Here is a 26,554-nt window from a genome sequence, read left to right as displayed (position 1 = left end):
CTTCCTTGAGATACAGTATCTGGAATGAAATGCCTGCCCTGTTCTTACATTTGGCCTGGCTGTGCCATGTCAGAGGCAGAAACTGACTCAGCTCACAATCTCTGAAAGAAAGAAAAAAAAAAAACAAACAAAAAAAAAAAAACCTCAAGTTGAGTGAAACAGAGAGGTCAATGACAATGTCTTATGGCCCATGAAAGTGACCTTGCCAAGGTCACTGGTTTCATTCTGCACAGCCCACTTTCTCAGAGTCTTCAATTTCTATCTAACTAGTAGGCATTTGTAGCAGTAATACAGTCTGGTTCAGAAAATGAAAATTCACTTCTTTAAGAGCAGAACAAGGTTTTAAAAGGCTATAATAAGAAAATACTTCTTCACCCTTTGTACTAGTTCAGATTAGTGCTTATATTCTCCAGAGAAACATAAACCAAGAGAAGCATAAAAGACATTTTTCACATATGTCATGCTATACAAGACATTTGTTCCTTTTTTTCTTTTCTTTTCTTTTCTTTTCTTTTTCTTTTTTTTTTCTCTTTTTTTTTTCTTTTTTTTTTTTTTTTAGAAGGGCAGAGTGCTACATTCAGGACCTCGTTTGGATGTTTGGATGTGTCTGGAGTCTTAGATGCATGACTACCTTATGTTCTATAAATGGACCTTGAGAACTTTTTTGGAGATTGTAGCAGGGCAATGCAGCTACTCCTATATTCTTGACCAAAGAATATTCCTCCTCTGTCAGGGAAGGTCGTCTTCTTCAACTTAGCATGCACTTTGGGGATGGATACACATGGTAGTATAAGGAAGGAAAGGGGCACCCACTTAGTCAATTCAGATCAGCTGAATTGACCCTGACTGTCAATGGAGCGATGGATATTGTAGCTAGATTGCCCTAATAGCCAAGACACTTGTTCTTTTTGCTCATAAATCCTCAATTAAAAATTAGTTTCTGAAAATACTTAAAAAAATTGGTGCACCTGGATGGCTCAGTTGATTAAGCATCTGACTCTTGATTTCACTTCAGGTCAGGATTTTAGGGGTATGAGATCAAGTCTGGCATCCGGCTCTGAGCTAAGCATGGAACCTGCTTAGGATTCTCTCCCTCCCTCTCCTTTTGACCCTCTCTCTCTCTTTAACAACAGCAACAACAACAACAACAACAAAAAGAGAATAAAAGGAAAAATAAAGGAAAGAAATAAAATTAATAGCTGGTTGATTATTAAAAAAGTATTAAGACCTGACTTACATTTTCTGATGAACATTGATTGATTCTAGTTTTATATAATTAGCTTGTGATTTTTAACTAAGTAAAATAATGATATGCTACAGAGAAATGTAAAATTCCTCATCTTTTATTAATTTTCATCTTCCATATATATGTACACATAAATATAAAATGTAGTCTTTCAAAAGGTTCTTATTGATATTTTAAGTTTTATTCACATATCGAAGATTGATGTTTAGGTTTGGAGTAATAATATACTTTGTTTCCACAAATAATAATTTCCTTCATATACTTCTACTAATTACACTTCTAGAGTGATATAATCTTGTTACAGCATGTAATATATAATATTAGACTCTGTAATATCATTATACTTGTTTTTTATAGTTTCTAACTAGTAAGGGACGGAGACCTAAAATCACATATTGATTGAATTGCAGTATCAGCTTTGTAACATTGGAATCCAGGCTGTTTTATGTAAATACAAGAGAAAAATAATTTATTCTAAAGACAAAATGAAGCAATCAAGTCTTTCTCCCAACCTCCAGCTAAAATAATAACAAAGTTTGCTTTCCTTCATTCTCTTCAATTTTAGAGAAGTTAGAGAAGTTCTCTAAGTTCCTCTTAGAGAAGTTATTCATTATTGTCTGAATATTTAGAACTTAAGAAAACAAATGCATAGAACAAATATAGACATAAGGTCCCTATTATTTATTTCCAGAATGAAAATTATATAATAGAAGTAGTCATATACTATATTAATGAAATAAAAATTAGTTTGTTTTCAGATATATTTCACATGGGGAATGAAAAAAGTAGATTATTCAAAATATACTTATACATATGTGAGCAACAAATATGTAGATAGAATACAATTTACACATGATCATGATGCATATTTAAATTAATCAGAATGTCGAGTTTCAAAAAAAAAACCTCAAAATATAATTTATAATAATATGCTCTGAAATGTAATTTTATATAATTTGCTGCTATGAGGATAAAACAATTTGAATTATTTTAATGTGTTACAAGTGTAAAAATTGAAAACCTTTAAAAGATTAAATGTTAATGCTGTTTGTGAACATAATGCATTTGCAAAGTATAGAAGCACTTCTCATTATCTTATGCCCAAGAGACCTAGGGAATTTCATTATATAGACGATTTCACTTCCAGAAAATTAGTATAATCATAGACATTAGCAAAAAGACAGGCTTAAGAAGTAATTTAGTTCATTATTATAAAAAGAACTTCATATCTTAAAATCCTTCAGGTAATTCTAGTTTGGATATCATAGGTAGCACTATTTTCATAAATTAAAACAAAAAAAACAACTTCAAAATATTTTATGGACTTATTTTCCATTTTATATAAAGTAAGACTAAAACGCAATGGCACATCGTATTTGTCAAGTTTCCACAAGCTTGTTCCCATGTCTTTTTACATACTGACCCAGGATACAGACACTCTTTTTGGTATTTTGCCAACTGGTAAGTTGGCCTGTTCATAAATGAATACAGAATACTAAATATTTTGAAAGTTCTTCTATGAAGAGTTGTCAATTGAAAATATACTCAGTGTATAAAGCATAAAAACCATATTTTAATTTATGCCGATCCTCTGTTAATAATAGCATCCTCTTACATTCTGCTATAGAACACCACAATGTTAATTTAATAAAAATATTCCAATTGACCCGTATGAGTTATTTTTTCTTTCTTCCCATTGACTGCTTGGTTCTTAACATATGTATTATTTTTTTTAAGATGTAATTATTTATTTTGAGAGAGAGAAACAGAGAGCAAGAGCAGGAGGGGCAGAGGGAGCAAACTCCATGCTAAGCACAGAGCCCAATGTGGGATCTCATGTCCCTGAGATCATGACCTGAACTGAAACCAAGAGTCGTATGCTTAATGAACTGTGCCACTCAAGACCCCCCAACATATGTATTAATTTAATGAAAATATTATACTAATTGAAATAAATCCGGGGATATAGAAATGGCAGAACAACACTTGTTAGTCACCATTAAACCAGTATATTCTTAATATAACTCTTCACGGCAACTACCTTAGAATTAAAGCTATTATTTCCAAAAAGTAACACAACGTATCATAAATTATTTATTTAAAACAAGCATAATGTGATTAAAAATAATTGTGTATTTTTGTTTACTATCATGAGGGTTTGGAAACTTAAAAGAAATCAAGACACAAATACAACAATGTAACAAATAAAATGAATAGATAATTTTCTTCTAAAGGAAGCCTGTATCACTGATGAATGCAATAAGCAATATATATTTTTAAAGGCAGAGTCTCAATCACACATATGTTTACTTTGGGAGAATTTTCTAGACCAACACTGTCTTGACACAGATATTAAGCAGATAGTTACCTAGCTTCTACAATATGCTGGAGACTGCAATATATATTAGTGATATAACCAATGAAATTGAGAGAATAAAGAGAAGTGAAATGGAAAAAGAGGCTTGACCAACAGGAGATAGCCAGAAAATACAAAGCTTGCCAGGAGGACACCAGTAATGAGAAAACACCAATGGGTTTTAAACACAAATGACATTATTATATCACTCTAACCACAAGATGGAGTAAAGATGAGGAAGGAGGCCAAATGGCTGTGGCTGAAGCAGTTAGAACCATTAAAGAGTTGGTCTTTAATGGGAGATAACATCCACTTACACTAGAGAGGATTGGTTCAGGTGAGAAAGGTAGAGTATTTAGAGAAATATTTAGGTGATAAAATTAAAAAGACTTGATGGCTGATTTGAGGAAAGAAAAATATAAAGATTGTCATTTAAGTTTCTGGTTAATGTATATGGTTGTCATTTATTGAAACAATGAGCACTGGATAAATATCAGATTTTGAGGTAGAGAGGTAGGTGAACATGGAAGAAGATTATTTGATCAACTGAACATGTTGAGTTTGAGTGCATTTACCAGGGTCACCAGGTAGTGTAACTTCAGGGTTCATCATTCATATAGAATATAATGTTTTCAAACAACAGGGTTTTTGTTGAAGACTACTCAGACATTCAAGTGGAAATTAGGAGTGGTTAATGGGTCTGGATTTCAGAGGGCAGATTAGAGCTGAATATAACTGTATTATAGTAAATCTAAGAAACCAGGGATCTTAAGATGCACACAATTCACGTCATTAAGAAAAACTGTCAATTGAAATGTCCTATTGTAGGACACATTCTCCTATCAGATATGGTAAAATGTGAAAATAAAGTTTGCCTTAGGAATTATTAATAATGAAGTAAATTTGGAATTCACAAGCATCTGGGGTATTATTATCTAAATACCACATGCATGGATGGGATAGCTATGGAGTGCAGATGGAGAGTAAGAAAAGCCTGGAAAAATGGCATAAGAAAACCTAACATTTAATGATCTGGATGAAGGTGAATTATTCTACAAAAAAATAAAATTTAAAAAGTTAGGTCAGCAGGTCAGTAGAGAATTTCATAAGAAAGAAAAAAGTTCTTAGAAAGAAGAAATCAGTAGTACTATATACTACTGAAATCTTTATAGATAGTATCAAAATGGAAATTTTTGGTTACCTTAGAAAGAATTACTTTGGTTGAGTGGTGGAAATAGAATCAAATGGAATGAGTTTAGGAATTAGGGTACTGAAGCCATGGAAATGGAGGAGGGAAGCCAAATTTTTAAGAAGTTTGGTCATGAGTGGGAAAAGAGAGAGAGACAGGAGACTTCATTTTTTAAGATGAATAATGTTGGGGACATGTCAAAAAATAAAAACAAAACTATGAGAAGGATCCAGATAACTGTGATGAGGTGAAGAATTAGAAAGGGAAACAAAAAGGGTAAATAGTGTAAGATTTCGTAGAGGGTAAATTCAAATAGGTTACAAAACACGGGTTAAGAGATTAGTCTTTGGCAGTGGGAGGGATAACTTCTGATTGTCTTTGGAAGCATGGGGAAGGGCAGGTCATCTGGAACTGGAGTTTGCCAGATGAATGCAAAGACTAAAGGAAAGAGAAGTTAATGCAATTCTATTCAAACTGTGGTCCACAAACTGGTTTCTGTTTTTCAAATGGTTTGTTACCAGTCTCTGGCAAGAAATATACAGAAAATGGGAGTAATGTTTACAAATGTTATAGCACATTAATAATAGTTTATCTGTTGAAACTAACAGTACAAATTGGTGTCTTGTACACTGTGTGTCATTGTGGATTTTTAAACTTTATTTTTAATAATTCATTTTATTTTGTTATATAAAAGTATTAGTCCACAATGGATTATAAATGCCATATGCCATCACTTTCATCATCATCAGTAACTACAACGTCTTCTATCAAAGGTCTCTTGAGAAGCACTAGTTCACTGTGTTTTCTGGAATGTTACTGGAATTACAAACCACAGGATCTAAGGAAGCTTGAAAGTGATTTTGGAGGAGGAGTAGTCATGACCATGGCTGCATTGGCTCAGGTGGAGTGGTCAAGAAAGTCATTGGAGGTACTGAGACAAAGGAAATGAAAGGCCAGTGTTTAAAATAAAACTTCCATGGAAATGTTCAGGTCACCAGGGATGACCATGTTACACAGCGTTGAGGCAAAGCACTTGATCCAGGTGGCAGTGGAGGGAAACAGGGAATTCTGTAGGGAGACAGAATGCAGGATCATAAAAGGAACAGATTTTGTTTGTAACAAAAATTTTTTAAGTTCCATAGTTTTATTATTTAGGTGAAAGAGAGTATGTGTAAAATAAATGACATAGGAAGGGAAAGATAAAGAAGAGGCATGAAGAAATATGCAGAAGAATAATTTTCAAAATTGCATGTTGAAAATGACATTGTCATTCTCTCCTGCCTCATTTAACAGCTGAGTTCCTCCAGTGGCCCGAAGGATTGATTCAGTTTCCACAAACATTTGTTTTGTCCCCATTTTCAAAATTATGAGCCAACGTTAGAGTTATTGATCACAAAAATGACATTTTGGAGCATGCAGTCCTTATGAATCTGTAGGTAGCAGTAAAGTTGTAGCTGGTGTGTGGTCAGGACCTCACAAATGGGAGTTTGGCGATCTTTTTGTCTTCTTTCACTAAAGATGCTGGAAGCAGGGCTTCCCTTAAAAACTTTCCCGCTCATTTTATAGCTGCAGTGAGGGAAAGAGAAATAAGCCCACAGAGAAAGTGAACTTTTGACTCCTATTTACTCCTCTCTCTAAAAGTTTTATATCCTACTATAGTGGTCTCACTATAACCCCTTGAGAACTCTTTTTTGACCTTGATTCAGACTACAGAATTTTCTCCTTAAGTAAGGTGAGAGGAAATTAGCTATTGTGGCTGAGAAGTAATTGGTTGTGCAGAATCTGGAACTTTCCTGAGGAGGTAGCACGTTACCAAGTGGGGTGCAAAATTAACAAGTGTATCAGATTATTAGTAAGTATATCAGAAAACTTTAAGTATGGCAGGTCATTTATTGTTTATTAGTTTACCCTTGAGGTATGATGCAAAATGCTTTTGCTTAGATTTACCTTGGATGAATTATTTAGTAGCTTGCTAACACTTAGTTTATTGTAGCTTTGGCGGCACTGGCTCGTGAAGATGTGCATACCATTATCCCTTTACGTACACTACAACATTATATTTTTTCCCTATACAGTTAGTGGACATTTTGATATATGAAAATTAAATTTACTGTGGTAGCAACAGATCATGTTTGAAGTTGTTGTTGTTTTGTTTTGGGGTTTTTTTGTTTGTTTGTTTGTTTTGCCTTACTTCCTCTTCTATTGGAGTTTCTGGTCACTCACAGGACACATTTTTATTGTGACTATTGTTTCATGAGGATGCAGGTGGATTCATGTGTTATTTTTTATTTGTTTTTATTATGTTGTTGACCATTAGACTATTGTTCTCTATGGTTTTTTTACACACATGGTAGAAAAACGAATGTGGACAAGATAAAGTGTCTGACTTATGTGATTCTGCTATTTAATGGGTTTCAACCAGGGGCAGTTTGCCCCATTGGGAATACTTCACAATGTCAAGAGAAATTTTTTTGGTTAGAATTGGGTTGGGTGGGGTGTGCTATTGGCATCTAGTGAAAAGAAGACAGGAATGTTGCTAAACATACTACAATGCCCAGGACAGAGGCCAATAATAAATTACCAGGCCCAAAATGTCAATAGCTCTGAGGCTGAGAAATCAGACTAGTTGAACAGAATACCATCTTAACTGCTTTTGCACAAAAAACATATAATTCCAGTCTTATTTAATTATCGCAATGAGCAAGCACTTTGTGATAAGGTATACCGGAATTTTTAATATTTCACCTGTAAATATATTTTATAAAACATTTTTTACTTTTTAAGTAATTATTTTCTTGAAGAAAATAGGACATACATCTATCTCTCTCTCTCCCTCTCTCTCTCTATATATATACACATTCTCTCTCTATATATACATATAAATAAATATATATGTATATATATATATATATAAATATATTTTATTTATGTATAAATATATATGTATATATATATATGTATATATATATACATATACATATATATATATGTATATATATATATATATATATATAAATATATTTTATAAAACATTTTTTACTTTTTAAGTAATTATTTTCTTGAAGAAAATAGGACATACATCTATCTCTCTCTCTCCCTCTCTCTCTCTATATATATACACATTCTCTCTCTATATATACATATAAATAAATATATATGTATATATATATATATATATTATATATATATATATATATATAAATTCCATACATTTGAACAGACCTCAGGATATTTTAGAGTGTTTTCTTAAAAATAGCACACATTTTTAGCTCTTTTAGGAAGATGTGTCTAGCTATTTTTCTCTTCCAAATAAAGAGTAAAATATCCTGGCTGGGATCTCCTGCAATATGAAATGGAAAATTTGTATCATTTAGACATTTGTGACTGCAGATTTATGAAAATACAGTCAAATGAGTGAATGCATATATTCCAGGTTTTCATACATAATATAATTTTGAATCCTGATTTTTTGGCAAGGAAGAGATCAAAAGTTTTCATGCAATTCAGACATCTCAATATGCATACACTTTTCTTCCATGTCTTTTCTTTCCCTAGGCAAGCACACAACTTAAAAAAAAAAATGCCTGTTTAATAGTTTTCAATTCTTTCTAGAACTCTTCAGAAGATGTTAAAAGTTTCTCTGACAAGGTTAGCTATTTTTCAGCAAACATAATAAATCCAGTGTATAAGTAGTCATGTACTTTTATGACACATATAAAAAAGTACTTACCTTGAATTTATGGATTTTCTATTTCATGAAATATTTGAGAGTTAATAAAAGTTTTCCCCTTTTTATTACAATATGTGATCCAAATTTATACTAGGATAAGATATCCAAGGATTCTTTTAAGGGAGTTAACATTATTGGTAAGGGGTGCCTGGGTGACTCAGTTGGTTAAGCATCGGACTCTTGATTTTGGCTGAGGTCATGATCTCAGGGTCATGAGATGGAGTCCTGCACTGGGTTCTGTGCTCAGCAAGGACTCTGCTTGAAGATTCTCTCCCTCTCCCTCTGCCACTTCCCATGACACACACACTCTCTCTAAAATAAGTAAGATAAAATAAAATAAAATAAAATAATTGGTAACTTAATATGAGGCTGACATACTCAGATATATCCAAGATGATCCATGATGATATAGGAATAAAATCATGAAACTTCTAATTATATTTTGTATTTTAAAACTAAAAATGCTGGTTAAGACTTCAAATATAAAATACAAGATCTTACCTGGTCCTGTATCATACATGCAGTAGTGAGATAGTGCCTAGGCTACTCAATCTATCTGAGGAATGCTCCAGATATCCTAATTATTACAGAGTGCCACAGAATTGCTGTTACCTTTCACTTATTTTCAAAGTAGTACCACAAACTATAATTTTTCTTTGCCTACTTAAGTGAAAGTGTCTAGTTTGAGGTAAGATATTCTTCCCAAAATGAACAACAATCTTAAAAAAAGATACTTCCACAGAAATTGTAGTTAAAAAATCATACTAAAATGCAAAAAGTGAACAGTAAAAAAATGACTAATTTTTCTTCTTTTACCAGTAGGAGATCTTTTGATTGTGAGAGAAAAACAATGATGACTAATGAGATGTGACAATATGTTAGTTGAAAATTATCATCTTGGGATGCCTGAGTGGCTCAGCAGTTGAGCATCTAACTTTGGCTCAGGGTGTGTTCCTGGAGTCCCAGGATAGAGCACTGCATCAGCCTTCCTGCATGGAGCCTGCTTCTCCCTCTGCCTGTGTCTCTGCCTCTCTCTCTCTGTGTTTCTCATGAATAAATAAATACAATCTTAAAAAAAAAATTATCATCTTATTGAATAATCAGTAATGGATTTATATCCACTGCCATAACAATGGTCTATCTCTTAAGTGTGTGTGCATGTGTTTCTGCATGTGTCATTGTTTGTGTAATAAATATTATAACTAACTTTTTAATTTTTGCATCCACTAACAATTTTTCTACTTATTGTATTTAAATTCAATTAACATATAGTGTATCATTAGTTTCAGATGTAGAGGTCAGTAATTCATCATGTGCCCTCCTTAATGCGTGTCACTCAGTTAATCCATCCCCCCTAACCACTTCCCCTCCAGCAACTTTCATTTTGTTTCCTATGGTTAAGAGTCTCTTATGGTTTGTCTCCCTCTCTGATTTCATTGCACCCCCTAACAATTACATAAAACTTTAATTTAGAATCAGTTTTGTGAATATCTGTATTCTACGGTGTTAAGACAATATTTTAGAAAGGAACCCAATTCAATAACATAACCCCAAATATTATTATTAATATATACTATTAATATATAGACACTATTTCTTAAACTATATTAATAATATGTACATAAAATTATTGGTAACAATGTGGAGGGTGACATACTCAGATATGTACAAGATTCACTGTGGTGCAGGAAGAAAAAAGGGATTAAAAGCTTCTTAATATAAAATTTAAGAACATATCTGATCCTATATTCACCATGAGATGTTGATTAATAATATATAACACATTAATTAATTATATATAGCACATAATATATTATTCATTATGTATAATATATATTAATCATAATCCTCCTATTATATAATAAAAACTGGTAACAATATGTTAGTAAGAATAAGAAATTTTCCCTATCCCTAGTAAATAAGATAAAATAAAATAAAATTTTACAATATTTTTCTAATTTTTATCTTACCAGTGTAAAATTTTTATTTCTTATTAAATATATGGATGACCTATGATATGTTATAATTCTAGATATACATATTTTATATATATATATATATATATATACACACACACACATATGCAAGTGTCCCCACACACATACTATAAACTTAAAATTTTTTACTGCTAGAGATGCACTAATAAAAGTGTTTAAAATGTTGCTATAATGCTAGGAATAAAAATTTAATATGCTATTTTTTCCAAAGGGTCTATAAATAATAAATTAATAAAAATACTAATATTTTATTTTCTTTTAGTAATTTTTAAAACAGAAGAAAAAGAGCTATTGATTATGAAGCACGTACATGTTGAAGGGATCGTGTTAAAATTTTAAGCCACTTAATACCCTATGCAATTCAACTGTTTTTTTCAAAATTTTAACGACAATCATTAAAAATATCAGCATTTTATGCACAATCTTATATGAGTTTGTGTCTTGTTGACATTGCAGACTGTTTTCACACACTTTATCTTGTTTTAATTTTGACAAGTAAAGCAATTTTGGAACTTCTTAGATTGGGTGTGTTTTGCTCCATTTTACAGAAAAGAAATCTGAGGTTAGAAGAGAGCACTCTCTCAAACTTACAAAGTAAAGGGACTTAAAGACCTTAATTTTCTCCCCTTCTTGTTTCTCTATTGGATCCTTAATCTCTTCTAGTTCTCACTGATGCTGTATTCATAAATACTCCTCAAAGTTATAAAATTTTGGGCAGCCTGGGTGGCTCAGTGGTTTATCGCTGCCTTTAGTCCAGGGCCTGATCCTGGGAACCCCGGATTGAGTCCCGTGTTGGGCTTCTTGCATGGAGCCTGCTTCTCCCTCTGCCTGTGTCTCTGCCTCTCTCTCTTTCTGTCTCTCATGAATAAGTAAATAAAATCTAAAAAAAAGAAAAAAACCCAACCTTTAAAAAAAAAAGTTATGAAATTGTATGCTAACAGTCACTGCTGCTTCTCTGTCCAACACATGGCATTTTTGATGACAGCCAAATGACTGACAGTAATTGTTTTTAAATTGTGTTAATTACGTGTCATAATTTTTTTAGCTTCTTTTTGATGGACTAACATTTTTTTCAGAAACACCTATTTTATCATGATAGCATCAATATTAATTTGTTGGTGTGTTTGGCAGAGATGATTGTCAACCCAAATCCTTTTCCTGGACACATGACAAGACTACATTTTCTGGCTTCTCTCGAAGTCAGTGCTGTCATCTGACTGAGTTCCTAGTGGAATGAGAATAGAAAGAGTGTGTTGCTTTTAAGCTCGAACTTATAACTGAGTGGGAGTGCCTGCCAGCTGGGGAGAGACCAGTCTTCATGATGTAAAGGATGACAAGGGCACGAAGGACAGCAGTAGTGAAGGGAATAGCCAGGAACTCTGGGTTCCTGAATGGAGGAGAGCTGCCCCCCAGTCAGGAACACCTGCCAGGATTGTTAAAACGGAAGAAATGTAACGTCTTTATAGATCTTGTTGTTACAGCAGTTAACCCAACACTGACAATAGCATTTAACACAATGTTTTTAATTGGATTCTTTGATTGCCTTCTTTCACTTTTCATAATCTATTGTGCACATATATGGACATTTTCAGGACATTTTTCTGTACTTTTTTTTAAAATTTATTTATTTATTTATGGTAGTCACAGAGAGAGAGAGAGAGGGGGGCGGGGCAGAGACACAAGCAGAGGGAGAAGCAGGCTCCATGCACCGGGAGCCCGACGTGGGATTCGATCCCGGGTCTCCAGGATCGCGCCCTGGGCCAAAGGCAGGCGCTAAACCACTGCGCCACCCAGGGATCCCCATTTTTCTGTACTTCTTATGACTCATACCCTTAGGTCAAATCATTATGTAAGTCCTATTTCCCAATACTTTTGATAGAAAACCTCGTACAGGTTTTCAGTTTACCTCTCAGGCTTTTCTGCTAGGCTGGCTTAATGTGCTGATTTGCACAGCAAGATGAACTTTTGCCCACATTTTAAACCTGAAAGCTTATATTGTGATGAATACAGCAAACATTGGGAAAAAGCACTAAAATGCACAGAATCTGTCAATTTACCACACCCCTGCACTGTAAAGGCCCTTGTTAAGACCTCAAAAATGCCAGAAATTCAGGAAAACTTCCTTCTTATGTACAACACATAATACATAAGATGTCTTCAACCACAGAAATTACACGTTGTAAAGAAGTCATTTTAGAAAATAGTTATGTAGAATCGACTACATTAATAACTATTTTATACTCTGCTTTAGGGTCCCTGGTTATTAGGGCGCCTTATAAGTAACTGTAGTAGTTGGAAACTGCAGAAGTGTGGTTCATTCTGGGACACACATTCTATTCCTGACTTCCTTAGTTCTCAGGGATAGAATCCAGGGCTCATTTCAAGGCTTGAAGACTTGTGCCCCTTAAATTCTATGGAGTGATTAGATCCTAAACTCCTACTTTTACACAGACCAAAATCTACTTAGTTAAATAAATAAATTCCTCACAATTCCATGGTGATTCTTTTGTTAGGAATTGCAAATAACACTCAGGGAGATGTTGCATGTTTAATATACTCTGTACAGCCAGGTTTCTGTTCACTTATCATTCTGCTCATTTAATTAACACTGTTTTTAGTAAGTTACTATCCAGTTTAACATAACTCTAAGGACAAAGAGAATTAGGAAAAAGGTATTCTGAATAATTTGGAGGAAAAAAATTATGTATATATTTAAATAGCCATAGTAATCTGGGCAGCTCTGATGGCCCAGTGGTTTGGCACCGCCTTCAGCCCAGGGTATGATCCTGGAGACCCGGGATCAAGTCCCACATCAGGCTCCCTGCATGGAGCCTGCTTCTCCCTCTGCCTTTGTCTCTGCCTCTCTCTTTCTGTGTGTGTGTCTGTCTTGAATAAATAAATAAAATCTTTTTAAAATAAATGAATAAATAAATAGCCATAGTAATCTAAACCAGAAGTAAGAAACATATTTACTTTTTAATTCCAAGGATGTGCAAAATTAACCTAAGATCACTTTGAAATTGTGCACACTTACCTTCTCCTAGCCATGTCTCCTTCTTGTCTCCCTTCAACCATTACAAAATGCTAAAGTCAAAAACTTTAGCATTTTCTCAAAATTTCCAACTGTTACACTACTTATGTTGAACAGCGGACTTACAGCAATATGAAAAGATATAAAAAGGAGTGATCTGGATTGTTGTAATGCATGATGAAGAAAGTGAGACAGTTGCATTGCTAAAAACAATACACATAGAGAAGAAAAAAACCAGTTCATTTGTCTGATTAAATTCAGGCCTCGAAATAACCACCTGTGCCTCATTGGTTATACAGTAAGATATACGTGTGTATATAAGATGCGCACATGATATTCAACTTTAAATAACAGACAGATAAACAATTTCATTTGAATAAGCTTATGGTTAATTAGTTTAAACTATGCTGTGTTATATGTGGCGATTTGTGATTTGGGGTGATGGATCGTACAGAAATTTAAGAATCTACCTCAGAAGAGCCTATAGAATCTGTATTCTTTTATAATTATGAATAATAAGAATCTTTTAGATTTTTTAGCATATGGTTCTTATAGAAATCCCATAAAATTGAGCACACTGAGGATTAGATAAATTCTGTAGATTGCTCCACAGTGGGTAAAAATGAGAGCTAGACTGACCTGAGGATTTTTTATTCCTGGCCCAGTAGTCTACACTCCATGACATATGCACATCTCCCTCCTTCCTATCACTGGGTTATTCCCCTTGTCCTCTTCTCACTGGTTGAAAGTAGCACAACTTAATGTAGACAGTCTCTGTCATAGATGTTTTCTAGTGAGGCAGGTTAGAACTTTTGCAAGACTAACTCTTTTGTTTTTTTGTTTTTTTAAGGTGGTTGAAAGGTCTCCAGTTCTACCAAGTGTGTTGTAGAATGATCCAGAGTATTGTAATGTGGATCTCTTTGCATTTGTGTAGGCAGGCATGGGGGTTTATCTAGGAAGTCTGATTGTGTGAAAGAAGTTTCCTGGAAAAAAAGTCTCAATATCCTCTTAATGCTGAGAACTATGGTTCTTGGTACAAGGATGACAGAAAGAATGGCATCATACTTAACATTCAAATGATGGTAACATAAAGATTACAGTTATTGAATAATGAAATAAACTATAGTAATTTTCCTTAATTTTTTCATATTTAATACAAAGTAATTTTAAGAGACTTTTACTTCAGGTTAATGCTTTTAAAAGAGACTTTTAGTTATATTTATCGACTAATTCAATTATTTTAGCTTCGTCTTAATATAAAGACATACATTGTTTTCTAAGATTCTCCTTCCATGAGATAGTTCCAACGTGCATATTTCTACAGATCATTGGAGGTCAGATAGTCTTAATGGCATTCCCAGACTCACAATGAAGGAATTCTCATAGATCAGAGAAGTTTTAAGTCTGCATAAATATTAAAGCATACCTAAAGCCTTCAGTATTGTCCTCCTCAAAGAATTATGTTAATTTGGGTCAAAGGCTTGTTCTCACACAATTTTTATTTCCTCTAGAGTACCTTGGAGAATACCGAGTACTGGTAGGTTTTTACAAATATTTGTTATATAAAAATGAGAGATTTAATACCATCAAAGTCAGCAATTTATCTGAGACTCTTTGTTAGCTATTTCAGTATAACCAACTTGTAACTTAGAGTTTTAACACTATAACCATCTTACTCTTTTTCCAGAGGCTGAGTCTTTGGAATGTTCTGCACATCTAGGTCCTACTTGGTTGATTTTGACACATTCAGGAGATGAGCCATTTGGGGCTGGCTGCTCTAGGATGACCTTAGCTGGGAAGGATCAGCTCTGTTCATGGTAGTCTCTCATCCTATAGGTTGGCTGGTCCCTGTTATTCTCAAAGATAAGTGGGCAAAATTCCAAGACAGTGGCAACCCAGAAGGCCTCCAGAAGCCTAGGTGCAGAATGCCATGCCAAGGGTACTGCATTGTTTTGTCTAAATCAAGGCAAAAGGCCTGCTCTGATTCAAGGGGCAGAGAAAGCAAGTCTACTACTAGTTGAAAGGAGCTGTAATGTCATGTACACACAGCATACATGTACAGATGAGTGATGAATGGGGGCTGTTTTTACAACCAATATCCAAAACATTGAAGTAAAAAATAAAGAAATCAGAATATGCTCAAGGCTCAAAATTCCTACATGATGAATTTGTTAGTAGCCACATTTTTCCCCTACCATCAGCAACTCAAAATGACAGGGGAAAAAATCTGCAATTCGTGTAAGCAGAATGAGCTTTTCAAATGACTTATGTTAGTTGTCAAAACAGAGTAGTTATTCACACAAACAACTTAGCAGTGGATTTATCAAAGCCCTAATTTTTGTAAACTGAGCATTGCTATTAATAGTACAATGTTTCTACTGTGAGGGCCTTTCAGTTCCTTTGCTTTATTATTATTTCTTAGCCTTCTGCAGTATCTCCTGTTTAAAATTATAACAGTTGCTACAAAAATCCCTTTATATTACAAAGAATTAATGACTCCGATAATAGTTATTTTTCTCTGAAGTGATGCACAAAACAACAAAAGTTTTTGATAAACTTTGGAGCATTATTCACTTTTTTAATTGGCAAATTTTACTTTTTAGGAGGGTTTTAGGTTCATAGCATAATTGAGCTGAAAGAACAGACATTTCCTGTATACCTCCTGTGCCTCCCCTAGACTCCCTCATTATGAACATTTCCCCACCAGAGTGATACATTTGTTACAACCAGTGAGCCTAGATTGATATATCATAATTACCCAGCATCCATAGTTTATAATAGAGTTCACTCTTGGTGTTGTACATTCTATGGGTTTGGACAAATGCATAATGACCTGTAGCCATCACGGTAATATCATACAGAGTATTTTCACTGCCCTAAAAATCCTGTGTTCTTCCTATTAATCCTTACCCTACACTTACTCCTGGCAACTACTGATCTTTTTACTGTCCCCATGGTTTTGCCTCTTCCAAAGGCATTGTAGAGTTGGAATAATACAGTATGTAGCATTTTCAAATTGGTTTCTTTCTCTTATTTTTATGCATTTCACATTCTTCCGTGTCTTTTCATGACTTGATAACATATTACCTTTTAATACTGCATAATATTCCATTGCATGTATATACTAGTTCATTTATCCACCACCCACCTACTGAAGAAAATCTTGGTTGCTTTCAAGTTTTGACAATTATCAATAAAGTTGCCACAAATATTCACTTGCAGGTTTTTGTGTGGACATACATTTTCATTGCATTTGTATAAATACCAAGAAGTGTAGTTGCTGGATCATATGGTAAGAGTACGGTTAGTTTTGAACAAAATTGTCAAAATGTCTTCTCAAGTGGCTACACCATTTTGCATTCCCACCAGCAATGAGTGACAGTTCCTGTTGCTCTACATCTTCAGCAGCACTTAGAACTTAGCTTTTAACAACCATATGTTTAAACTTTTCATTTTTTTTATGCTTTTGACTTGTAGTTATAAAATAGAGACCTTAAAAGTTATTGTTTTGTAAATCACATACAAATTAAAGAATATATATGCTAATAAAACTAGCAATTAATCATATATAAAAATCTGAATTTTTGCTAGTCAATATTTTCATTCTTATAAAACTATCCATACAACAAATAGTAATCTGAATAGAAATCCTATGACTGGGATCCCTGGGTGGCGCAGCGGTTTGGCGCCTGCCTTTGGCCCAGGGCGCGATCCTGGAGACCCGGGATCGAGTCCCACGTCGGGCTCCCAGTACATGGAGCCTGCTTCTCCCTCTGCCTGTGTCTCTGCCTCTCTCTCTCTCTCTCTGTGACTATCATAAATAAATAAAAAAAAAAGAAATCCTATGACTATAAAGGAGACAATGATCAAACATGAGAACCTAATGTTCCATTTTGTGGGCTTCCAGGTTCAAGAGCGAACCCAGGCCTCACAAGACTTGGCAAGGGGCTGGGTCATCCAGTGTCCTGCTATAGTTAGGGATTGACCTACCCAGAAGAGTAGAGGCCTCATTCATTCTACTTAGGATCCTACCTTTTACTGTCTCTAGAATGGAGTGTCCTAGTATCTTGCCAGGAACTCACCTTTGGCCTACCATGGCCCAGAACTATTAAAATCAGTGCCAATGACAAATTTCTTTCTTCTCCATCTTCTCTTTCACCTTCCCTGTCCTTCTCCTCCTCCTTCTCATTCTTATTAGTTACTATTTAATTTCCAATCTCAGGGTAGCACAGGTTTTCTAAGCTTATCTAACTTTATCAGGGGATGGTGGAAGATACAAGAACCAGAGCCTAAACAGAGTACAGTTAATCCATATCAAGTCAAGTCTATACCAAGATGAGATTGATAAAGATTACACACCCTACAGTAGAAGAGGAGCCTATGCCTTAGAAATGTCACTGTTTTTATACTTAAGTGATTTGAGATTTTTTTAACATTTCCTTTTAGAAAGTGGGTCATTAGAGAATGTCAATTGCTAGAAAGTTAATTTTAATTGCAAATAGTGTCTTGAGGTAAAATGAATTAAATTAAAAATTAAAATATACATGTAATTTAGAGAGTGTATGGAGAAACAAAAAAAAAAGCACTCGTTTACTTCATTCTAGAAGAGAATTGGTATAATCCCTCCTGCTATAAGAAAAGTATGTATACTGCTGTTCTTGCTGAGAAAAAATAGTCTTCTTCCTTTTGTATATCTGAAGACCCTCTCTTTGAAGTACTGAAATTAACTTACACCTTCCAGACAAGACAAATTTTACAAGCCACACTCAATAATAGCATTGTAGCATAATCTCTTGTATTTATAATAGTCTTCTTTAACTTTGATAGAAAACCAGAAGTGCAAGTAAAAATATGTTAATAAATATTAATAAATACTAGTTTAAATATGATAGTTTAATGTCCATTTTTTCCATTTCTAACCAAAAATAACTCAAAATGCTGATGTAAGTGCAAAGTGAGTGTTGATTTTTATTTTACTTATTTTTTATTATCTTTTTAAAATTTTGCTCTTTATATGATGGCATTAGTTGATAATTTAAGACTCTTAATTCTCTTCATAATGGAAATCATTTCTCCGGCATTATAACTGGTATAGTATCATTACCTAATGTCATCCTGGCATTTAGAAGGCATCACACAAATACAATTCTTGAATGAAACAATGAATCAATAAGAATGAATAAAAATTAAGAATTTATAAATAATGAATAAGAATGAATACATTTTTAGTCTGAGAATGAAGATTAGATTGCTTGTTTGCCCAAAGAGGAAAGATTAATACCCAAGGAAATATGGAGGAAATATTTTGTTGCTGTTTTTGTTGTTGTTTATTTCCTTGTTCTCCATGATTTTCATTAGCATTCAGGATACTGTAAGGTAAACAATGTGATTTATTGGAATATCTAGACCTAGATGCCCTTGAGCCGCCAAATGAACAAGATTAAACCTTTTCATTTCCCCATCCCTACCTAAATCAGCATCACCTACCACCTTCAACAATAAAGATCTTATCTATCAATAACTCAGCATCTAATATGTGCTTCTATTGGCCTCGCTGATGGCTTCATTGAATTCATTGACAAAAGAACCATTTGTTTTATAAAGAGTAATTGTATTAACTTAAAATAAATAGAGAAAAGTACAAGTCTTGGGCATTTGGATTCGGTGAAAATGCTGCCTTGTTTAATTTTCTATATACTTTTTAAATTTCTCCTTGGTGATATGTAGGTTTGACTGACTTTTCTTACAGCCATGACTCAATACTCTAATTTGGTAAAAAGTTAACAAATTTCCTGTCTTCAGATATCTTCCCTACACAAATTAATTTGAAAAGAAAATCGCCAGCCCTTGCTTTCCTCACACTAATCATCCACAAAATGTTTAATATAAATAAATACAAAACAGATGCTAACAGAATAGTTAAATTTCGATCTTAATTATTCAGATAATCTAATTACTAAATGTCTACTTTGATCAAAATCATCAGATTCTTGTTCAAACGTCTGCCTCTGTTTTCTTGTTTAAGTACGATGTATTGCCTTGGAAGCAGTTTTATGAGGAGGAATTGCTAGAGCTTCAGAGAACAGCTCAAGCATTTTATCTGTGTTTGTACAAACCTAGACTCAGATTGAGGATCTTCCTATTTATATCTTTGGTAAAGAAAGGGGCAGATCTGAGCTGTCTCAAGAGAAATTTTGTATATTTCTCAAATGAACAGTGTATACTTACAGCTGATGTTTTGTTTTACAAAATTCAATATTCCCTTTCTTTAAGAGAAGAAATGATGATTTAACAATTCTTTGCAGCAAGCAACACTTTTAGGTGTAATAAATTCAAGCATTCTAGTAGTCATTTTGCAAATGCCTTCTAGTATTCCAGACAATCAATGTTTTTGAATTTTTTTCTGTTTATACAGCTTTGCAAGGAGATACTTATGAGAGAATTAATTCGACAAATTATTTTTCCCTTCATCTTGCATTTTGGTGCCTGTGGAAGTGAAACTTTCTTAAGACTATCTGCAACTTGTCTTTTATTATCAGTGGTACTGTTATTATCATATGTCATTATGCTCTTCAAGTCAGGAGGTTGAAAAGAAGAGTCAAGATATTTATTTGAAAAGATTCAGGCTTGTGCTTTAAGGCCATAAATACAACCTTCTGGCCTGGCCATGGTTGTTCACTAGCCAGGAGAGCAAGAAAGAGGTGCTGTGTTGGCAGCCTGGGTAGCTCAGCGGTTTAGCGCCACTTTCAGCCCAGGGCATGATCCTGGAGTCCCAGGATTGAGTCCCACGTCAGGCTCCCTGCATGGAGCCTGCTTCTCCCTCTGCTTGTGTCTCTGTGTCTCTATGAATAAATAAATAAAATCTTTAAAAAAAAAGAAAAGAAAGAAAGAGGTGCTGTGTTTCCATTTCCCATAGTGCAATTAGCAGTGCACTGTGTTTTCCAATTATGAATAAACATATTTGTCTCGTTTTGTGCATTTTGCCCACAATGTACACGTTATAATGAAAACCACATCTTGACTATGTTTTTACCTGATAAGATCTCAGCAGGAAACAGCTCATTCAACCTTGGCATTTAAAAGATAATTGAATAATGGGATTATTGTTATAAACATAGTCAGAGTTCAGGTAAACCAGCAAGGGATTGTACAATGTTCCAGGAATAGAAACAGGAGGGAGACTTCATCAAGCCTGGACTTGAAGAAATGGAATTACAGGAATCCAGAAAGCATAGCTATATGTGAGGGTGACTTCATAGGGATTGGGACTTTCTGTATGGAATGCAGTTGACTCACTAGGTAAGTAGCTGAGGTGAATGAATACCAGAAGCTCCATTTCCTTATGTCTTCTGGATCTGCTTCTAGAGTGACCAATTGATCAAACACAACTGGAGAGAATAAATCAAACCACTGTGACAATTTATGCAGTTAAGATTTCTGGGTGCACAGAATAGGTGAAAGAAGGTAGAGAGTGGATATGGAGGGGGCAAACATATGGCAGCCATCACTGTCTACAAGGCCCAATGCTATCAGTCTATTTGTAACACATGACATGTCCTACTACTTTCTCCATCAGTTACTTTCCTCTGACCACCACAGCCTTCTTTTTCTTCCTGCCAATGAAATAATGTACATCTTAGGGCCTCTGTATATTATGTTCCATCTACCAGAAAAAGTCTTTTTCTGGAAGATAAGTTGGCTGACTCATATCATGTAGGGACATTGTGATTGTCAGTTCATCGAGGCCTTCTACAACCATCCAACTGGAAATGTCTTCTTCACTTAGTCATTCTTAACAAATCAGCCTTTTGATTTTCCTCAGACCAGATACCACACCATGAACTCACCTTGCTCATTTATTTGTTGCCTTATGCATTTCGCACAATTTAGGTCTCTAGTATAAGGACATTGCCTGTCTTGTTGATCACAGTATGTTCAGCATTTGGAACAGTGCCTGACCCATACCCCATTTAGTTCACCCATCTATCTTCCCCTTTTAATGGATAAGGAATCTGTGGCACAGGTGTGTTTAAACTAAAAGGCAGTGTGAGAATCAAGTACAAGTCAGTTACCCCTAACTCCACTAAATACCACCACCACTGCTTTCAAAAATTACAGTTGGAAAGACAGGTTTTGCTTATGACTGTTAGAGTTAATAAATAATTAGAAGTTGATTCATTTGAGGACATGCATTTAATTTATGGATGTAAGAAAATTATGAGTCAATGTTAATTGTAGAGTGGGGAAGATATCTCTAAATATCAACTCCATGTCAGTAAGCTTATATAATTGTTAAGTAGATGCCTCTAGAGTGTTAATATTTTCCAGTGTATCACATTACATATAAAAAAGCAACTTCTGTTCTACACTGTTATTCATGATGCTTGAGCAAAACCAGAAATGGCTCATTTGATAAAATGTTTCCTGTTTTATAATTATTTTTAATCAACCCTCAGTCCCCTTTGCACAAAAACTGCATAAGTTATATCCCTCCTTCATTTTATATTTCAATTAAGTCCCATTCCTCCTCCTTTCTTCCTCTGCCTTCTGAATCATACTCAGTGAAACTTGGAGAGTGATATCACACTTGGTCAAAATATATACCATTTTTTTTTCATCCACATAGTCATTCCCACTATTCTTCCCTAGTTTTTGTTGCACATAATGAAAACAAAAGCTGATAAAGATGTTTTTATGAGAGGTGAAGTGGGTGGCAGTAGAGATGGGAAAAGAACGGGAAAGTGACATAGCAAAATATTTTCAAGCATTTACAATAACAGCGTTCCCACAATTTCTTTTCTTGTAAAATTCCACTGGGAGAAACCCTTCTGTTCAGGGTCTTTTCTTCCCTCAATGTACACAATTCTCTCACTCTCCCTGCTTCTTATTTTATAAAAACAACTATGTGCAGAGGAGAAGATAAGCTCCAGTTTAATTTTTTATTATTATTTTGTCAAAATTTCTCACATTTCTTTCATTTTCTCATTTCTGTCTTTGTTGGCATTGGACAACAATGGTTTCTCTGTAATTATGTCATTCTGTTTGCTTTTGCTTTCTAAGCCTCCAAGTTTATTTGGTTTACTAGTCTTTTATTCTGTCACCTAGCTAAGGTAAGCACTGGGGGAACCAGATATTTTCATGCTCACAGATGGAGAAGAAGACACCAAGAACTTTATCTAAACTTCTGTTCTGATAATTCATCTTGTTGAAAGCTTTTAAAGTCTTTCTTAGAGAACTCTCCTCTGTCACCCAGCAACTGCTCATATTTTTGTAATTAAACTAATAATCTCAGATGAGACTTCAGTGTGTTTTTGTTTTAAAATACTAAATGAAATATCGTTGGAACAACATTAATAATATTATGTCTCTGGTCATCAAGCAGTGCAGCAATGTTGAAAAAAAGGTAGAGCCAAAAACTGTTTAGATTTCAAACCCAAATATTTAAGACATTTTCTTTTAGAGAGAGGGACTAAAAGAACCTCTTGCCCCAATGAAGTATCTGTAATTTTCTCTCCTGGGATATCCACATTTACTGTCTTCCAAAAGTTGAATCATCTTATGTGTTTTACTTATATACAAAATATATCACCTTGAAATAGGGTATAGATCTAGTGGTCTTATTTTATTGGAGCTGTATCTAGCATAGAGGAAATTTCTTTCAATCTTACCTTCAGTGTCTGGTAGGTTTGACTGATGCTAAGTGGTTTATCTTTTGCTTGGATATGGGGTGTTCCTCTTGTGCTGTTTGGCTTATTTCCAAAATTAAGAATGATTTAAGTAAGAAAAAGTATGTATTTACAAAGATTAAGATACATTTAAAAGTTAACATAGGATTCTAAACTAGGTGTTAAGGTAGGTTGATGATCCATCTAGAATTTTTTGTTGTTGCATAATATGAGATAGATGTTGAGGTTCATATTTTTTGTTTACCTAATTATTTCAGAACTATTTGTAGAAAAAGCTGTCCATTCTCAATTGAATTGCTTTGATGTTTTTGCCAAATCATTTGAATATGTGGGTCTACTTTTGGATTCTCTATTTTATTCCATTAATCTATATCTATCCTTTTGTCAATTCTACACTCTCACACCATCTTGATTACTGTAGTGTTATATAGAGTCTTAAAGTAGTGTAAGTCTTCTAGACTTACAGATTTATCTTCTAGACTTCTAGATTTATTTTCTATTTAAAGATTGTTTAAAAAAATAAAGATTGTTTTGACTTATTTTGATTGTTTCCATTTAAATTTTAGGATACATTATCCAAATCTCAAAAGAAAGCACATTGGAAAGTTAATTGGGGTTATAATTATCTATACATGAATTTTGAGAAAAAATGAATATTTTAATATTACAACACATGGTATATCTCTCCCATTTATTTTTATTTGTACTGAATGCTAGGATCTCCAGAGCAATACTTAATATAATTGATGAGAGCAAATCGTTTTCCTTATCTAATGGGGAAGGTGGAAACTGTTCATTATCTCACAATTACATATAGTATCCCCAAAAGGCTCTCCTTCTACTAACATCATCCTGGGGATTAGGATTAGGATTTCAACATATGAGAGACAGAGAGAAAGAGAGAGAGAAAGAGAAAGTGCATGATGAGGTGGAGGTGAGGGGCAGAAGAAGAGGGAGAGAGAGAATCCTAAGCAAGCTCCACACTCTGCACAGAGTCTGATTCGGGGCTTGATCTGAGCTGAAATCAAAAGTCAGATGCTTAACCTACTGAGCCACACAGGAAGCCCCTTGAGATTTTTGGCTCACAATCTGTTTCTTTTCTTCGAATTATTTTGTATAAATTTCAGTTTGGGGCAGATTAACAAGTCAGTTTATCCCCTGTCAGACAGGATAGAGTAAATACTCTAATGACATAGAGATCTTACTTTTAAGTAATATCAGCATGATTCACTATTGGACACTCTTTAAATATCATTTAGTAGGATTATTGCTAAGTTATGCCTTTCCATGGTGCCTGGAAGGCTCAGATAGTTAAGAACCTGCCTTCAGCTGGGGTCATGATCTTTGGGTCCTGGGATGGAGCCCACATCAGGCTTCTGGCTGGAGAGTCTGCTTCTCCTTCTCCCTCTATGCTTTCTCTCTCTGTGTCTTTCTCCTCTTTCAAAACAAACATTTAAAATCTAAAAATAAATGGATAAATGAATGAATGAATAAATAAATTAATTAATTAATAAAATATTTCCCTTGCTTAATAAATTTCACAATCAGAAGCTACAAATTTTAAAAGTATTTGTCTTGCTTGAGATTTGTAAGAGAAATATTTTCTTTTAGGAGTTTCTTAAAAACATGAGCAACTGATTGAAAACACATAGTCTTTACTACTAGACAAGTCCTGATTGTAATACTTGGGCAAGTTTTAATAGAATATTAAATACCCCATAAGTGGTAGCCAGTTGCATATCAACTCTACAGGTTCCCTTCAAATTTCCAAATCCCCTTCAAATTTCAATTCCATCAGAAGGCATATGTCTTCAATTCATGCAGTCTTTATAAATCCTCTGTTTAATCTGCTAGTTTATGTATACTTCTTAGTTTCTCCTTCAGAAAAGTCTGAAGCCTTAAAGAGATTTTAAAGCAAAAAATACCTAGAAGGTAAAATTAAAAATTCTGGAAAGAAAGCTCTAAGGGTCAAAATCAATAAATTCTATCAACCTAGAAAAGAAAATAAAAATCATTTAAAGTATTGAGAAAAACTGTAATTAAAAAGAAAAATCAAATTAAACTCTTCCAGAGTAAACACCTTCCAAGTTCAAGTACCATTGACTTTGGTGTACTGAGCTGAGTAGACCTTATGGTTGAATAGAATAAACCTCTCAACACTATTCTGTCTAAATTTCCTTGAATTTATCACAAATTGGGCTTCTCTGAATTGTGCTTATTTCTAAATAATAATTCATGCCAACTAGGCATCTGTTTAAAAAACAATATAATGAGATCTATATTTTATTAATGTTAACCTTGAGGAAAACTGCATGAGATTTACCTCTATTTTCATAGGAAAATGATAAGAATCATGAGAGATTAAGTAACATATCCAAGGTCCTGTTTGAAGAAGAATCAGAGCTGAAATCTAAAGCCAAATTTGTCTAAGTCAGAATCCACTTCTCATCTGACTTCTTAATAAATTGAAACTTTTTAATAAGTTTTTTGTGATAGACAATATGCTTCTGTTTTCTTCAAATGGTTTTGATGTATTAAACAAGAAAGAGTTTATCAACATATTTAGATTCAAAATCTAATAAAACGATATAAAGTGCCTTGAGGTTTATTGGCAACAAGAAATATTAAATATTTATTCCATGGTGCTTTTATGGTGGAGACCCGACTGTTCTGATATATTATGTTTGTTTTAAAAATTGAACTTTAACAAAACTCTCAATAAGTATAAAATATTCTGCTATAAAATGTAAAATATTGTGTGGATAATGTCTAACATGAGACAAATGGTCTACCTAATTCTTGTTAGAAAAATTAGGAGAAAATCAAAAGATGATTTTGTATTTGTGTTTTGTTTAACCTGATAATTTAAACTGCTTACAGCCCTAGGGAGGCATTTTGCTGTGGTATATTTTACATAATACGTAGGCAGTCCTTACTCTACATTTGTTCATTAATCTAAACAATGTATGAAGTAACCAGGAATAATCTGCAATCAAATTTTCTTTGTTTCATTATTCAGGAACTTATTTTACATAAGCTTTGAAATCAAAGTCCTTGAAGATTTTTAAAGGAATTACAAAATAACACAGCAATGAGAATCAAGGCTGGTTATAGCAACATTCTTCATGTTGGCTGCAAGCCTCAATTTTCCCTGTGACTATTCAGAAAGCAGTTTGAAACTCCCAGCATGCCATCTTTACACTTTTCTGTTCACTTAAAAAACAATAACAACAATAACAAAAAAAAAACCTTCTTAGTACCCAGAAAACCTTCTGATCTCAAATATGTCTAGACTTCTAGCTTTGGGTAAACATTATTT

At 33.9% G+C, this 26,554-nt stretch overlaps 1 long non-coding RNA gene across 2 annotated transcripts in view; it reads right to left on the bottom strand.

The window, feature by feature from the left end:
• Positions 1–26,554, bottom strand: part of LOC118353041 (uncharacterized) — a 68,816-nt gene that overhangs the window by 22,688 nt on the left and 19,574 nt on the right. Inside the window, exon 2 of one of the 2 annotated variants that reach the window (XR_004811177.2) lies at positions 23,218–23,298. The exons of the other annotated variant lie outside the window; for it this stretch is intronic. This is a non-coding gene — a long non-coding RNA (uncharacterized LOC118353041). The remainder of the gene's footprint in view (positions 1–23,217; positions 23,299–26,554) is intronic. 2 annotated transcript variants of the gene reach the window in all.

The sequence above is a fragment of the Canis lupus genome, chromosome 31 (genome assembly GCF_003254725.2).
Source record: "Canis lupus dingo isolate Sandy chromosome 31, ASM325472v2, whole genome shotgun sequence".
Taxonomy (NCBI): Eukaryota; Metazoa; Chordata; class Mammalia; order Carnivora; family Canidae; genus Canis; species Canis lupus.
The sequence above is the reverse complement of the archived record's forward strand: the minus strand, read 5'-3'. Positions and strand labels throughout refer to the sequence as shown.